Genomic DNA, 18,719 nt, shown 5'->3' on the forward strand with positions numbered 1-18,719 from the left:
GTCTCAAGCAGGATAAATAAGAATGAATCCATACCTGTAAATATTGTAACAAACTGCAAAATTACCAAATATTGAAAAAAGAATCTTAAAACCAAGTGGAGACAAAAAATATATTGCACATAGAACACACCTAAACTTCTCTAAAGAGAAAAAGACCAGATGTTATAGATTGAATGGTGTTTCTCAAAAATTCATATGCAGAAATCCTAACTCCCAGGACCTCAGAATGTAATCGTATTTGAAACAGAATAATCGAAGACGTAATTAGTTAAGAAAATGTCATCCTAGAGCAGCATGGTTTTCTAATCTAATATGACTAGTGCCCTTATGAAGGGGGAAATTTGGATTTAGATAGGAAGAGTGTCCAGGAATAGGACGTGAAAAGAAAAGCACAAAATGGCTATCTACAAGCCAAGGAGAGGAGTCTGGAACAAAGTCTTCCTTCATATCGCTCAGGAGAAACCGATCTCTCCAACACATTGATTTTGGATTTCCAGCCTCCTGAACTGTGTGGCAATAAATTTCTATTGTTTAAGCAAAAAAGAAAACACACACACACACACACACACACACACACACACACACACGCAATATGACATGTTACGCAGCATGAAAGTCCCACATTATTGACTTAACATACACTGTGCCTGATAAGAAAGGACATATTCGTAGTTAGTGAGTACTCCTCAACGTTTTGTAAGTCCTTGACTGGTGACAATACAATAACATGTCTATTAGTATCTTGGCATTAAGGACTTAGGTTAATTGGTTCAGTTTAGGACACTGAAAATCAGAACTTTATTACTTTCCATGATGCTGAAAGAGAGGAAAAAGGCAAAGCCATCTTTTATATTTTAGGCTTGTGAGGAAAAGAAGAGATAATGAGATGCTCTCAGAAGATTGAATCAAATGCTTTTGAAAATGTTTTCTACAAAACACAAGCAGGCTGTGTCTTCTCACCATTTCTATGATTTCATTTAATTTAGAATAGCAAATAAATACATAAATAAGCTATAAAAATTTCTGGATTGGCTGCAGTGGCTCACACCTGTAATCTCAGCACTTTGGGAGGCCGAGATGGCCTCCTGTGATTAGGAGTTTGAGACCAGCCATGCCAACATGGCAAAACCCCATCTCTACTAAAAACACAAAAATTAGCTGGGTGTGGTGGTGTGTGCCTGTAATCCCAGCTACTCCAGAGACAGAGACACAAGAATCTCCTGAACCTGGGAGGTGCAGGTTGCAGTGAGCCGAGATCGCTCCACTGCACTCCAGGCTGGCTGACAGAGTGAGATTCTTGTCTTAAAAAAAAATTCTAGAACTATTAAAAATTATAAAGAAGAAAATGGAAGTCATCTATTACTATTATAATGTATAATTTCTCTGGCTGTCTCTGGGAAAGAACCTGAAGAGCGTAGACCTTGGAGCCAGATTCCGTAAGGCTGGAGTAAAACCTCGGCCATTTGCAAACTTACTAACCTTTGGTAACTTTACTTAATTTCACTTTGTCAGCCTTTTCTCACCTGTAAACTGAGGATAATAATAGCACCTACCTTTTAGGACTGTTAGTAAGTCTAAATAAGTAATATTTAAAAGTGCTTACCAAACACATAAGAGCAATGAAAGGCCTGACGTGGTGGCTCACACCTGTAATCCCAGCACTTTGGGAGACTGAGGTTGGTGGATCACTTGAGCTCAGGAGTTTGAGACCAGCCTGGCCAACATGGTAAAATTCTGTCTCTACTGGAAATACAAAAATTAGCTGGGCGTGGCTGCATGCACCTGTAGTCTCCTGTAGTCCCAGCTACTTGGGAGGCTGAGGTACAAGAATTGCTTGATCCCAGATGGCAGAGTTTGCAGTGAGCTGAGATCACACCACTCTACTCCAGCCTGGGCAACAGAGCAGGCCTTGGTCTCAAAAAAAGAGCAATGAAAGTGTTTGGCAAATATAATAGCAATAATAGAAGATGACAGTAAATATGGTAGATTACAATAGTGCTACCAAGTATTCTAGCCATTTAATTCTGGTTTCTATGAGAGCATGTGCTTCTTCCTCTCATTGCAATGGGCTTCCAGTATCCTCTGTGGGAGGACAATGCTGCCCTGTCCATCTGAACTTGCTTTACGTAATGAAATGTGAGCAGAAACAATATATACTTACTGGCATTGTAGACCCTGGTCAAGTATGGCAACATATATGGCATTGTGGATCCTGGTCAAGTATGGCTTGCATACAAGGGACTGCTATTTGGCCCATATCCATTGCAGACAAATAGCATGAGCAGAAAATAAATATTTGTTGTGATAAGCCATTTAGATTTGTGAAGTCCCGCATTACTCCAGCAAAGTTGACAAATACAGTAACTATTTTTAACAAATAAATACAATAACTATAAATGAATAAATAAACAAATTATATTAGCATTGAGGTAAATTTCAAAATAAATCACCTTTTATTATTTACATATTTAATTTCTCTAATAATCTCAAATTTTACATATGTATGATTTTTAGCATGCTTTTCTTCCACTTAGCTTATGAGTTCACTCAGCTTATATGTGCAGTTAACCACATCATTAAATAGCCTTTGACAACTTTAGGGCTTATAGGTAAGTTGAAATAGCCACCAGGAGCATATATATGACAATAAAAGCAAAACAAGTATAGAATGCAGGTTTTCTAACAATGAAACTGTAAAATGTACATGTGATGTATTTAAACAGAGACTTGTAAACCCAAATAATGATGTTTCTCAGGGTGTGAAGACATACGTAATTTTACGATAACAAAATCAAATGTGTAACATATCTAAAATAAAGTAGATAAAAAATAACACAGCAGTTGAAATTATCAGTGCCCATTCAAGAAGTGTTCAATGATTATACCATAGATTCAAGTATATTTCCTTTAGCAACACCATCCAGAAGATAAGCTCTCCACATCTAGGACTGCATCTAGGAAAAACATAACCACTTATGAATTTCTACTGTATGATAGTATTCATGGTATCAATTAACATGAGTGTAGAAGAAAACTGATTTGATAATTTTTAAAAGGTAACAATTCATCATGGAATATTCAACTATTCCTTGAGCCTTCTTATTCTTATTTTATCCTTATGAATATGGAGCATAGCATTATCATTCAGGGTGTCCATCACCTAAATGTCATAATGCTCCCTGTAAGCATGGCTTTAAGGACACCTACTGCTATGAAAACAATATATTTTGATGCGTGTTCCATGAAATGCTGTTCTACAGCATGCCAAAAATAACAATAACCAAAAAAACAAATCAAGAAATTCCATAGCCAAAATGCTCTAAGCTCTTGGTATAAACAATGTATGATACAATTATTTACTCTAAAACTTTAAGGCCCCTTTGAGAAATCATCATTTCATGAATTGGTAAGAAAAGATATTCTACAAGGAAAAAAAAATATTAAATGACCACAAGGTCCCTTTTGGCACACAGCCTTGTGCAACACTATACTTTTACATTAATACAATGGGGCTTATCTATTATCTAGGTAATTTGTCAAATAATCTTTTTTGTGATTTTATATTCATCAAACAACCATTATATCATTAGTCTCAGTTTCCAAATCTTTAAAATGAAGATAATTATAGTAGAACCTGCCTCAAAAAGTAGTTATGGAGATTAAATGAGGCTATTCAAACACCATTTTCAGCATAGAACCTGGCAGAAATGTGCTTTCTATGGACTCACTCATTTAATACTCTGAAGTACCTCGAATAAGCAAATTGACAGAGGAACCTCATTTTTAACCATTACAAGACTGCCTGTGTTCATTTCTAAGCTATGCCACTTTATCATTGAAACAACACTGATCATGTTACTTAACTACTATGGGCCTTTCCTAATTCATACAATGTAGATCATAATGACATCTATTTCTGAAATAAAATGCTGATTATAAAGAGTTTAGAAGAGTGCCTAAAATAGAGTATCCATTCAGTAAATATTATTTCTACCAACTGCTAATCTAACAATGTTAACCAAAAGCAATCACTACATTCTTCGACAGCACTATTTAGCACTTTCTGATCATCATTATAATATTAAACAAATAGATGTAATAAGATAATATATGATATAGAACAGTACCCCCACAATGGAAAAACATAACCACTTACGAATTTCTACTGTATGATAGGCATTGGACATGTATTAATTTATTTAATATCCTACAACCAGCTTGGGAATGAGCATTATCATTTCCATTGACAAATATATCAGTTGACTATCAGGTAAGATAAACATTTTGGCCAAAAATGCATCTAACTGTGATTCCACCTAGGATTTGACCTATTATGTCAGGATATGGGTAGCTTTTTCACTATGTCTCTAAATATGAGATTTATACATAATGGCAACTTGAGAGACATGTCTTTTCAAATCATCAAGTTTAGTATATTAGCATGAACCACTTTATAACAGAAAAGGGTGTGATGTGCCATGATCAGAAAATGCACACACCCATTACAATCTGTCACCTGCTTCTCCTAGTAAAACTGTTTTATCAAAGTAAGTCACAATTCTAACTATGTCTACTCTCATCACTGAAGGTGCACAAAGAAACAGCAACTTGAGATAACCCAGGAACAGAGTACAAACAAAAATAAGCTGATAGAAAGATGGAGAGCATGTATCCATTCTGTTTTTAATAGATTCCATTTGGTTTAAAAAAAAATATGTTTCAACACAAAATTTTCATTAAAAGGCAGGGATTTTCTCCATACTGAAAATGTATTTGTGTATGTATGCTGTTATTCATAATATGCTTGATAAGAGGAAAAAAGGTCCTAGCTTCTCTTTTGAGGTGGAAAGAAAGAAAGGAAGGGGGGCGGAAGGAAAGAAGGAAGGAAGGAAACAAGAGAAGAAAAAGGATAAAAGAGGAAAAAGGAAGAAATCTTGCCTTATGTTGCAACATAGATGAAGGTGGAGGACATTATGCCAAGTGAAATAACCAGTCACAGAAGGACAAATACTGCACAAATCCACTTATTTAAGGTACTAAAATAGCCAAACTCATAGAGAGTAAAATGGTGGTTGCAGGAACCAGGGTGGGGAGAAAGAATTGAGAAGTTGGCATATGATGGGTATAAGGTTTCAACTAGGCAAGGTGAATCATTTCTAAAGATCTGCTATACAGCATTGTGCTTACAATTAACTATTCCATAATATGTACTTTAAAATATGTTCATAGGGTAGGTCTCATGTTAAGGGTTCTTGCTACAAAGAAACTGGAGGGGAAGTAGGAGGAAAATGAAGAAAATAGTGGAGGTAATGAGTAGAGTCGTTACTTTGATTGTGGTGATAGTTTCACAGATACACACATGTCAAAAGTCTTTATATACTTTAAATATATGCAGTTTCTTGTATATCAATATACCTCAAGAAAAGGCCAGGCATGGTGGCTTGTGCCTGTAATCCCAGCACTTTGGGAGATGAGAAGGGAAGATCACTTGAACTCAGGAAGGAGTTCGAGACCAACCTGGGCAACATAGTGAAACTCTATCACTACAAAATCAAAAAAGTAGCCAGGTATGGTAGCATATGCCTGTAATCCCAGCTATTTGGGAGGTTGAAGTGGGAGAATAGCTTAAGTGAGGGAGTTTGAGGCTGCAATGAGCCATGATTGTGCCAGCCTGGTGACAGACAGAGTGAAACCCTGTCTCAAAAAAAAAAAAAAAAAAAAAGACAGAAATGGGATCAAAACTGACATATGTGAGAAAAAAAAATGGTAACCCAAAACATTGTCTTATTAGAAACTGTGGTAGGCAGAACACTGGCCCAAGAAGATGTACATGATCTAATCCCTGAAACTTGCAAACTGTTGTTACCTGATGTGGTTAAAGAGATTTTGTAGATGTGACGGAAGTTAAAAGATCTTGAGATGGGAAGAGTATCATGGATTACCCAAATGGTAATAATACAATCAAATGAATCATTTTTTTGGGTGTGTGTGCACTACTAAATTTTATTAACATTCTTAATGACCAGCTCATGTAATGGATACTTCATAAACTATAAAACAAATAACAAACAAGAAAATTATGTCTAGCATGAGTACCAGGCAAAGAAAAACAGACTTTGTATGGAGAGATTCTGAACCATAAGCCATAAGGTTTTGCAATACTGAGTACAAAACTGAGAGCATAAATTTGCTTTCAGCATTTTTTAGGTTATTATTATCTAGAAATTAATCACCTTATTAAAATGGTATGTTTTATTCCAATAGTGTTTTCTTCTGAAAATAGGTACAAACTCATATTCATACAAGCACACATACTCCATAATTTTAATTTTCTTTCCTAAGGTTTATCTTTAGAGTAATGTATGTGTGTTGTTTTTTTGTTTTGATATGGAGTTTCACTCTTGTTGTCCAGGCCGGAGTGCAAGGCACAATCTCGGCTCACTGCAACCTCCGCCTCCGTGCTTCAAGCTATTCTCCTCCTGTGTAGCTGAGATTATATGCACCATAATGCCTGGCTGTATTTTGTATTTTTAGTATAGATGGGGTTTCTCCATGTTGGTGTTGGTCAGGCTGGTCTCAAACTCCTGACCTCAGGTGTTCTCCCTGCCTCATCCTCCCAAAGTGCTGGAATTACAGGCATGAGCCACAATGCCTGGCTAACTTTATGTAAATCAAAATTAAAAGTCTGTGTTTACAGGCAGACAGGCCACATGTTCAAATAAAAATATGTAAGGAATTTATGAAAATATGTATTCAAGACTCACAAATGTATGGATTTTATTAATACTTCTAAATAATATTATAACCAAAGAAATTACCCTGTAGTCAGTCAATACTATTTATTCATTCTGAGACGGTCTCGCTCTGTTGCCCAGGTTGGAGTGCAGTGGCATGATCTCAGCTCACTGCAACCTTCACCTCCCAGTTTCAAATGATTTTCCTGCCTCAGCCTCCAGAGTAACTGGGATTACAGATGTCCACCATCACACCCAGCTAACTTTTTGTATCTTTGGCAGACAGGGTTTTACCATGTTGGCAAGGCTGGTCTTGAATTCCTGACCTCATGATCCACCCACCTCAGCCTCCTAAATTGCTGAGATTACAGGTGTGAGCGACAGTGCCCGGTCCAATAATTTTTGTATTTTTAGTACAAATGGGAGTTTTGACATGTTGGCCACACTGGTCTCAAATTCCTGACCTCAGGTGATCCACCCACCTCAGGCTCCCAAAGTGCGAGGAGTACAGGCATAAGCCACCATGTCCAGCCATCAGTAACAATTGTACATTTTAAAATAACAAAAAGTGTAAAACTAAATTTTCTGTCATATGAAGAATAAATGCTAGAGGTGATAGATACCTAATTTACCATGAGGTGATTATTATATTGTATGCATGTATCAAAATATGCCATATGTGGCTTAAATACATATACATACTATGCACCGAAAAATTAAGTAAATTTAAATGACAAAGAAAAATAAAAATTTAACCTTCAGGAACAACATTCTTTAACTTCTTTGCAGTTTAAAGCCATTGGCAAAAAAAAATTACTAGAGATGGTACTTTATTATGTCAACAAATATATTGTTATCATCTTTTACCTACACTCTTAAGGTGGAATGGGTTAAGATCAGTGGCAAAATACTGCTTCATTGAGTGCACAATAGTATTTAACATGTTAAAAATGTTAAATTCAAAAATTAAGTCTACACATAACTTCAAGGTTTTTAAATTTACTGGATCGTATCACATAAAAGTATAATTAGTAAAATAATATACTATTAATTTTAACTAAAATTAAAAATATTTTTCAGAGGGGAGATCCAAGATGGCTGATCACTAGCAGCTCGGGATTGTAGCTCCCAGAGAAAGCACACAGAACGAGAGGATGCCACACTTTCAGATAAATTTTTGTTAACCACGGACAGGAAGATTCCCAGCGGAGGAGCCCCATGGGTCACCAGGGTGACTCTTGTGGCCAGCGTGGTGGTTTTGCCGGCACCTCAGCACAGCAGTTCTTGGTGTAGAGTAAACAGGACTGGGTCCCTTTTTGGTCGATGTTTGGAGCTCTGGGAAGGCAGAGTCACCCATTTACCTGATTGAAGAAGGGACTCAAGAGGGAAGCCAGATCAGAGATTCCCAGGCAGAAAAGCACCACTAATCTTAATGCCACTGTTTTGGCCAGCACAGTGGGTTGATCAGATTTTGGCGCTGGAAATCAACAAGTTGGACGTCCACTCAGAGACCTAATTTGAAAGTAGGCAATTACAAAGACAACAGGTGGATGAACTCACAATGATGGGAAGAAACCAGCGTAAAAAGGCTGAGAATACCCAAGATCAGAATGTATCACAGTTCCTCATCAACAAGAGAACAAGGCCTGATGGAGAACAAGTTTGTTCCATTAATAGATTTAGGCTTCAGAAAGTGGATAATAAGGAACTTTAGTGAGCTAAAAGAACATGTTTTAGCCCAATGTAAAGAAACTAAGAACCTTGAAAAAAGGTTTGACAAAATGCTAACCAGAATAGACAACTTAGAGAGGAATATCAGTGAATTAATGGAACTGAAGAACACAATACGAGAACTTCATGAAGTATGCACAGGTTTTAACAGCTTAATTGATCAAGCGGAAGAAAGGATATCAGAGGTTGAAGACCAACTTAATGAAATGAAATGAGAAGAAAATATTAGAGAAGAAAGAGTAAAGAGGAATGAGCAAGGTCTCCAAGAAGTATGGGACTATGTGAAAAGACCTAATTTACGATTGATAGGTACACCGAATGTCATGAAGAGAATGAATCGAAATTGGAAAATATTCTTCAGGATATTATTCAGGAAAACTTTCCTAATCTAGTAAGGCGGGACAATAGTCAACTCCAGCTAATCCAGAGAACACCACAAAGATATTCCTCAAGTAGAGCAACTCCAAGGCACATAATTGCTAGATTCATTAGGGTTGAAATAAAGGAGAAAATTCTAAGGGCAGCCAGAGAGAAAGGTCACGTTACCCATAAAGGGAAGCCTATCAGACTCACAGCAGACCTCTCATCAGAAACCCTACAAACTAGAAGATAGTGGGGGTCAATATTCAATATCCTCAAAGAAAAGAATTTTCAACCCAGAATCTCATATCCCACCAAACTAAGCTTCAGAAGTGAAGGAAAAAATAAAATTTTTCACGAACAAGCAAGCACTCAGAGATTTCATCACCACCAGGCCTGCTTTACAAGAGCTTCTGAAAGAAGCACTACAAACAGAAAGGAACAGCCAGTATCAGATATCCCAAAAAACTTACCAAAATGTAAAGAGTATCTCTATAATGAAGAATCTACATCAACTAATGGGCAAAATAGCCAGCTAGCATTAAATGACAATATTGAACTCACAAATATTAATATTAATTCTAAATTTAAATGGATTAAATGCCCCAATCAAAGACACAGATAGGTAAATTGAATAAAAAGTCAAAACTCATTGGTACGCTGCATCCAGATCTATTTCACAAGCAATGACATACAAACACTCAAAACAAAGGGATGGAAGAAGATTCACCAATTAAATGGAGAGGAAAAAAAAGGAGTAACTTTCATCTCTCACAAAATAGACTTTAATAGTAACAAAGACTAAAAGAAACAAAGAAGGACACTACATAATGGTAAAAGGATCAATGCAACAACAGGAGTTAATGATTATAAATATATATGCACCCAATACAGGAGCACCCAGATACATAAGACAAGTTCTTAATGACTTATAAAGAGACCTGGACTCCCGCACAATAATAGCGGGAGATTTTGACACCACATTGTTAATATTTGACGGATCAATGACATAGAAAATCAATAGGGACATCTATGATTTGAACTTAGACCTGGAATAAGTAAACTGAGTGAATATTTATAGAATTCTCCATCCGAGCTCTACAGAACATACATTTTTCTCAGTATTATATTACACCTATTTTGAAAGTGACTACATAATTGCAAGTAAATCACTCCTCAATAATTGCATAGCATTTCATAGGTTTAAATGAAATATTGGTTGGCTGTTTATTTTCTTCCCTTATTCCTTCCTGTCTCCATTGTTAAGCACAATTATGGGCATAAAAGAGGTTTTTAATACCTATTTTTACATTGCATTCCAGCCCGGGCAATAGAACAAGAATCCTGTTCTCTCTCCCCGTTTTTCTTTCTCTTTCTTTCTTTCTCTCATTAAAAAAAATTATTTGTTTTTCTCATAATGCAGAATATTAAACTGAACAGCTACCTCAGCCATCACTAAATATTGTAAGTTAACCACAAAAAGCATCCTTACTTAGATTTGCATCATGCATCTTACATTTTAATGTCTTTATTATTTAATAGAAAAATAATAAATAATGCTCACCTAATAAAAAAGAATCTCTCATATCTTTCATGTAGGAACAATTCATCACATTTTGACATGTGAATACAATAGGAATAAAGATACAGTCATCAATTTGAAAGTTGAATTACATCCTTATTCATGTATCCAAAAAAATCTTTTTTCAAGAAAAAAATATACTTTGGCTGGACACAGCAGCACACAACTCTGTCATCCTCACCCTTTTGGAGGCTGAATCACCTGAGGTCAGGAGTTCCAGATGAACTTGGCCAATGGTGAGACTCCATCTCTACTAAAAACACAAAAGTTAGCCAGGCATAGTGACTCATGTCTGTAACCTCAGCTACCTGGGGGGCTGAGGCAGGAGAATCACTTGAACCTGGGAGGCAGACGCTGCACTCCAACCTGGGTGACTAAGCAAGACTCTGTCTTAAAAAAAAAAAAAAGTATATTTTGAATGTAATTATAGCTCTCCAAAATATCTTATACCCTTTTAAAGTTATATAAAAAATATGTATCAACTTCAGCTTTAAATTATGTTCTAAACTCAGTACTCTGATTTAGTGTAGTGTCTGAAGTCAGTTCCTTAGATATTTCTACTCTGAATTAATATTTACATAATTTTCAAATAACTCATTTTTTATATCACCACATCTGGAAAAATATATTTTAGTATGAACTCTCTGGTGTTTCCTAAGCTGTAGTTTGGGTTTTAAAAAGTTTTTCAAAATTTATTACATTTGCAGAGATTTTCCTCAATATAAATTCCCTGATGTTGAACAAAGTTTAGTGAAGTTTGTACAAAATGTGTACAATAAGATCTGTCATATAAGTAATAGTAATATAACTCCTCTCTCTCTCTCTCTCTCTCTTTCTCTCTCTCCCTCTATATGTGTGTGTGTGTGTGTATATATATATATATATATATATATATAGTTTTTATTTCAGATCGAGTCTCACTCTTTCATCCAGGCTGGAGTTCAGTGGCACAATCTCAGCTCACTGCAACCTCCACCTCACAGGTTCAAGCAATTCTCCCGTCACAAGCTCTCAAATAGCTGGGATTAGTTGTGTGCCACCACGCCCACCTAATTTTTGTATTTTGGATGGAAACGGGGTTTCACCATGTTGGCCAAGTTGGTCTCGAACTTCCGACCTCAAGTGATCCAACCACCCTGGACTCCAAAGTGCTGAAATTACAGGTGTGAGCCACCACGCCCAGCTCATATTTTAATGTTTGTCTTCAAAATAAATACTCTTCTTCACTTTAAAGCTTGCAATTTCTGAAAAATCTTTTGACAGTGATTTTTCTTTTTTGACATGGAATCTTGCTTTATTGCTCAGCCTGGACACTATTTCCAAATAAGATCACATTCCTAGGTACCAAGGATTAGGATTTCAATATGGCTTTTTTTTTTTTTTTTTTTTGGCATGGGGGCGGGCAAGGGGATACATTTCAACCCACAATATTCCTATACAGAATTTCAGAACACTCAATAAAAAATTCAAATTCCAACTTGCAATCAACAGGGAATGGGAGGTAGAACAAAATGTATTTGGGAAGACAATATTGAGGAATGTTTAAAGCTTGGAGTCTGGAACAAGAATGCCTTGGCTGGAAGGCTGGCTGGACTTCATAGCTGTGTAACCTGGTATAAGTTGTTTAACATATTTGTTTTTCAGGTGTCATTGTACAAAAAGGAATCATAACAGGACCTACGTACCTCAGAGGGTAATGGAAATTAAATGAGATGATGTATGCCAAATCACAATGCTTGGCATGAGAAATGATTAATAAATATTGGCTATTAAAATAATTAATTATCCAAAAAATATTTTTAGTTGTTTTATTATTATAAATGTTATTTGAATTGTTACATGTAATTGGCATTGTACAAAATATCAGAATAACAAAAACAGCCTTGACTTCACCAGTAAAAAATATATTTAGCCCATATTACATACAAATTTAAATGTACCAAAATTAAATTTTAGTAATCTTTATTATTAAAATAATCATTTTACCATAATTTCAAGCATGAATTTTTTAATGATTTTTTAAGTTTATTTACAGTCTTATTTATCTCTGTCCTTCACCATGTCTCTCTTTTCTGTCTTTCTTTCTTCCTTTTTCTCTTTCTCAGTATGTATTTATATCTGCCATATATTTATATAGTCATATAATTATATTATTTTATTATATTGAAATATCTAGTACATTTAATATTATACTTAAGCATTTTTCAGGTTTTTGTAATCCTGTGGAAACACAATTGTTAGGATTTTGTAATAGTCTATTAAATGTTCTTATTAAAACTTATTTAGCTTTTATAGTATTTTGACCACTGTGTATGGCTTCAGTTTGACTGTTTTGTTAATGTCAAAATATCCGATACTTTAACAAAAAGAAAACTGGTCTTTTTTTAAAATTAAGTAAAATATCTGATGTAAAACTAAGTGAATACTTGGGGAAAAAAAGCACTGCTTAAGTGCAGTACAAGGAACAGAAGTAATGGCTAATTCTAGAAGCTTTGCACAGCAGCTAAAGATCACATTTCACATATAATAAGCAGTTAGGCAAAGTTAAATTCTTATAAGAATTTCCTTATGTAGGTTTAAAAAATTCAGAATTCATACATTTTTATGTGGCACTTACTATGATGTATTAAGTAAAAGAATAGCGTTTATTTGTTATTACATTTAATCAATTTGCATTTGTGCTTTCGGATTATTTTACTAAGTCCTGGGTTTACAGAAGTGTAATATTCTGTTGGGCAACTCTAGAACAGACAAGAGATAGAAAAATCTGCAAATTATCTGTTTCCTCCAAATTTAAATTATGTAAACTTCTTTTCAAAAATGAAAGAGAAAGGTATTGATATAGTAAATTAAATGTGATGACACAGGGAAACTAATGTGTAGAAGGGAGGCTTCCTCCCTTAACTTTCTTGCTTTGAGTAATGTTTCCCCCACTGCACCATGATGCAACTTTGAATCTTAAAATGCATCAGCATAAAAAAAACAGATGTCAGCCTGGCACGGTGGCTCATGACTGTAATCCCAGCAGTTTGGGAGGCCGAGGAGGGCAGATCATGAGGTCAGCAGATAGAGACCATCCTGGCTATTATGGTGAAACCCCTTCTCTACTAAACACACACACACACACACACAAATTAGCAGAGTGGGTGACACACACCTGTGGTCCCAGCTACTTGGGAGGCTGAGGTGGGAGAACCACTTGGACATGGGAGGCAGAGGTTGCAGTAAGCTGAGATCCCGCCACTGCACTCCAGCCTGAGCGACAGAGTGAAACTCCATCTCAAAGAAAAAAACTGTCATATTTACATGCAAATTATTAAACATGGAGGGGAAAAACTCAAACTAGTCTACTGTGGCAGACACATGCCATGAGATCTATGACTAATTTGATGGTTTGTTTAGCTCTCAATGCCACCTGACTTACTAAAATGCCACAGTTTCTCCCCTGCACAAAAGATTATTGCTCACAATTATTCTGCCTAAAAGAATGTTGTACAAACTCTGGTACTTGTATATATTTAAATAATACTTTATTTGTAATTTTTCCAATCATAGTAACAACGAATAAGAATATGTGGTGGCTCACATCTGTAATCCCAGCACTTTGGGAGACCAAGGCAGGAGGATTGTCTGAGGTCAGGAGTTTGAGACCAGCCTGGCCAACATGGCAGAACCCTGTCTCTAATAAAAAAAGAAAAATTAGCTGGGTGTAGTGGCAGGTACATGTAATCCCAGCTACTTGAGAGGCTGAGACAGAATAGCTTGAACCCGGGAGGTGGAGGTTGCAGTAAGCCCAGATCACACCACTGTACTCCAGCCTGGGTGACAGAGCAAAACTCCATTTCAAAAGAAAAAAAATACATTAATCTATTGACACAAACTTCTTTTGAGATGGACTCTGTTTTAAAGCGGCAAGGACATTTTTTCCCTGGGGCTGCAGTTGGGAAGTTATTTTTATGTTACTCGGTTCCAGAAGCATAATATTTGAAAGCAGCTGACCAACTTTCTCATCTGTTTCAGGTATTTAAATTTATGTTGCCCATTTTTTCTATGTATAATATATATTTATCCACCTCAGGTGAAAACAACATCAGAAAGAAAGAAAAAAAGAAGACCAAAACAAATTAAACCAGCAGGATTAAGCAAAAATTTAGATGCAGTCAGCTTGATCAGTGATGTTTTATTCATCAATCACCTGCATTTACATTGAATTGCTTATGCATAGATTTCAAGCATAAATAGCAAATGCACCACTTCATTTCACTTATGTGGTATCATGGATTAATGTGTACATTAGTCTGTTAGATCCACCTTAGGTTCAGGTGCTGCATAAAATGACTTGTTAGTTGCATTAAAACTTTTTTTTCAAATAAGAATAAAAGAATTTTCAGATGTTTTAATGGCAGCAGTATTAATACATTTATGTCACAGTGCTGATTTATATAGTTATTCATAGTGTATGTGTTTTACAAAGTGTTTGCCAATATTTCTCTAATTTTATGTTATGGAGGCAATGGAAATTTACAGGTCAACTAATACCAAGTATGTAGGAAGCTGTGTCAGTCAGGGCTTTTCATAGGGACAGACCTAATGAGATATATGTATACTTGAAAAGGAGTTTATTTAGGGGAATTGACTCAGACAGTCACACGGTGATCTCTGCAAGCTGAGAGCAAGGGAGCCGGTAGTGGCTCAGTTCAAGTCCCAATGCCTCAAAAGTAGGGAAGCCAACAGTAAAGCCTTCAGTCTGTGGCCAAAGACCTGCACACCCCTGGCAAACCACTGGTTTCAATCCAAGAGTTCAAAGGCCAAAGAACCTGGAGTCTGATATTCAAGGGCAGGAAACATCCAGCACAGAGAAAGATGAAAACCTGAAGACTCAGCAAGCCAGCTTATTCCACCTTCTTCTCCCAGCTTTTTGTAGCCATGCTGGCAGCCAATTGGACAGTGCCCACCCACATTGAGGGTGGGTTTTCCTCTCCCAGTCCACTGACTCAAATGTTAATCTCCTCTGGCAGCACCCTTGCAGACACACCCAGAATCAGTACTTGGCCTCCTTCAATCCAGTCAAGTTGATACTTAATATCAACCATCACAGAAGTCTACTTCAGAGAAGTTGGTTCAGTAAGATCTCTATAATGGGGGAATATTTAAGCAGAACTTTTCATAGTAATGAGTCAAGCTTGCAAAGGTCACAGGGAATCACATTCAAAATAGAGCCGCGGTCAAGCTCAACACTCAGAGGCAGTGACAAGCTTGGCATGTTCCTGGAACAGGAAGATTGCTAGTGTGTCACTTAGCATACTCAATTCTGCTTGAGGCCAAATCTACACTCTTGATACTGAACAAACCTACCACAAAAAGGACATGGAGAAAATACAAGAGTATTCTTTATTTTCCTCTTTCTATAGGTTGCCAAATCTCCACTGACCATGCTTTCCTTTTCTTTCTGAGGTCCCCATGTAGCAACTGGAACCCTATTTTTTAATCTAACATATATACATGTTGCTAAAAAATTTACAAAAAGACAACACCCAGTTTATATGTTTTATGAAAAATTTGATTTTCAGGAAGGAAGGATGGATTGATGGACATTATTTTTATTTTCAGGAATTCTATTTCCATGAATTTTACATATGTTCTTGAGCACTTTTGAGCAATTTTAAATTACAAAGACCAAGACTCTAAATTATGCATCATTATGAAGATTCATTGCTTAATGATGACTAATAATCTTCATCATTAGTTCCAGAAAACTGAGTCTATGAAATCCATTCTTTTTATTATTACTATTATTAGCACATTCAATCATTTGATTCAAGAATGGTATTATTACCATTGTGTGTTTTATTTTTTTTAAAGATGAAATGCAGTAACATTTATAAATATAAGTGTGACTCGTCTTTTTGTTTAAAAGGGTGAGATCTCAGAAAATAATGATTGACAAGTTGAACGATTATACAGTAGCTTAAAATATACATCCAACAGCTTATACAAGAGGTATAAATGCATTATAAAAGGCATAGAAAAGTAACAAAGTACAACTTTCAGAAGAATGATTTGACATAAAAAAACCTTTGATTTTCCTTTTGCCTTGTATTTCCTCTCACTCTAGATTATTTAAGATAGCTTTATAAAATATATGAATGTCTTCAAGCCATCTTAAACTATGCTCATTTACTTAAAGAAAATTAAATAAGTTAGAGCTGCACTACACTTAAAACATACAACAATGAGATTGTAGGTAAAATCTAGTATTAAAAAGCAACAAGCAGGATGAATGCTTTTGCACCAAAAGTACACTAAACTAAGAAGAGAGAAAGAACTCTTGGATCAGATGGTTCACACCTTATTTGTGAACTGGAAGAATCTATGGTTGTTCATCATACAAACTTCATTTCTGCTCACCATGTAAAACAATTTTCTTCTAAATTTAAAAGGTACTATACTAATCATTTAATTTTGAGACAAAAAAAGAGAATTCCTGTGGCATTTGAATGCTGTAAGCTATATTGCCGAGTTAAAATGAGGAAACTGAGGCCAGTATGAGAAAATGAGAATCCAATTTATTCAGCTCTCGGGTGAGGTTCTGTGGTCTGGGAAGGGGCCAGAGAAGTGGTGCTGGGCTTCTTAGGGTGTGGGGTTTTATAGGGAGTGGAGGTAATTGATTGGTCATTAGGGAAACAAAGAGCAAACAGTTTCATTGGTGAGGGGGGTTGATTGATCATTAGGGAAACAAAGAGCAGTTTTATTGGTCATGGGAAGTGTTGATTGATTATTAGGGAAACAAAGAGCAGACAGTTTTATTGGTTAGGGGGGTGAGCTGTCATTGGTAGCCAGGCGGGGCTACTGGTGAGTTGACTGGCTGGAGAGGTCAATGTTAAGCTGCCGTTGGACAAATCTTTGGCAGGCTTTTTAAATTTTGAAGGGGTTGAGTGAGGAATGCAGAAGTGGGTGTGCAGAGCCTGCATAGAGAGGCCAGATAGGAGTGGGTGTGGGGAGCCAGCAAGGAGATGCCTGATAGGAGTGGGTGTGGGGAGCCAGCAAGGAGAGGCCTGATAGGAGTACTGTGTCTGGAATGATGACTTCATTATTCAGCATGGGGAGAGATAAGTGTAACCATTTAGCTCCCGGAGAGGCAGCCAGCCTTACAAGAGGTACTTGCAAAAATGCAAATATTTTTTGTATTTTTAGAAGAGACCGGGTTTCATCATGTTGGCCAGGCTGCTATCGAACTGCTGACCTCAGGTGATCCACCCTCCTCAGCCTCCCAAAATGCAGGATTACAGGCGTGAGCCACCACACCCAGCCTTAACTTTATTTATCTTTTAATTTATTTTTTGTTTTTTAAAGATGGGGTTTCACCTTGTTGGTCAGGCTGGTCTTGAACTCACAACCTCAGGTGATTCGACCGCCTTGGTCTCCAAAGTGCTTGGATTTCAGGCGTGAGCCACCATGCCCAGCAAATTTTATTTTTAAAACTCAAAGAGATTGGGCCAGGTGCTGTGGCTCATGCCAGTAATCCTAGCACTTTGGGATGCTGAAGTGGGTGGATCACCTGAGGTCAGGAGTTCAAGATCAGCCTAGCCATCATGGTGAAATCCCATCTTATTAAAAAAAAGTAATCAGAGATATCAGTGTCTATAATTGTAAAAATGAGGTGCTAGATAATTCCCCCCCACCCCACCTTTTTTGTTAGTGTTTCCCTCTTGTCACCCAGGCTGGAGTGCAAGGGTGCAATCTTGTCTCATTGCAACCTATGCCTCCTTGATTGAAGTGATTCTCCTGCCTCAGCCTCCCAAGTAGCTGGGATTACAGGTTTCCACCACCGTGCCCAGCTAATTATTTTTTTTACTTTAAATTTAAATGTATTTTTATTTGATTTTTACAAAACAACAAAAGAAATATGGAACGCTTCACGAATTTGCATATCATCCCTGCACAGGGGCCATGCTAATCTTCTCTGTATCGTTCCAATTTTAGTGTACATGCTGCTGAAGCGAGCACATACCCAGCTAATTTTTTATTTATTTTATTTTATTTTTTAATAGATAATGTGTTTCACTACGTTGATCAGGCTAGTCTCGAAGCTCTGACCTTATGATCCGACCACCCCAGCCTTCCAATGTGCTAGGATTAGAGGTGTGAGTCACCGGGCCCACCTTAATTTTCGTATTTTTTTTTTTTTTTTTTTTGAAGACGGGGTTTCACCGTGTTTGTCAGGCTGTTCTTGAACTCCTGACCTCAGATGATCCACCCGCCTCTGCCTCCCAAAGTGCTGGGATTATAGTCGAGAGCCTCCATGTCCAGCC

The 18,719-nt window shown here is 36.7% G+C and overlaps 1 non-coding gene across 1 annotated transcript; it reads right to left on the reverse strand.

Moving 5' to 3' along the window:
- Positions 1–18,307: 18,307 nt before the first annotated feature.
- Positions 18,308–18,414, reverse strand: LOC135273689 (U6 spliceosomal RNA). The gene has a single exon (XR_010341506.1). It is a non-coding gene; the product is annotated as a U6 spliceosomal RNA (small nuclear RNA).
- Between the last annotated feature and the right edge of the window lie 305 nt (positions 18,415–18,719).

Source organism: Aotus nancymaae, unplaced genomic scaffold, assembly GCF_030222135.1.
Source record: "Aotus nancymaae isolate 86718 unplaced genomic scaffold, 86718_ANA_hifiasm-v0.15.2.pri h1tg000008l, whole genome shotgun sequence".
Lineage (NCBI taxonomy): Eukaryota > Metazoa > Chordata > Mammalia > Primates > Aotidae > Aotus > Aotus nancymaae.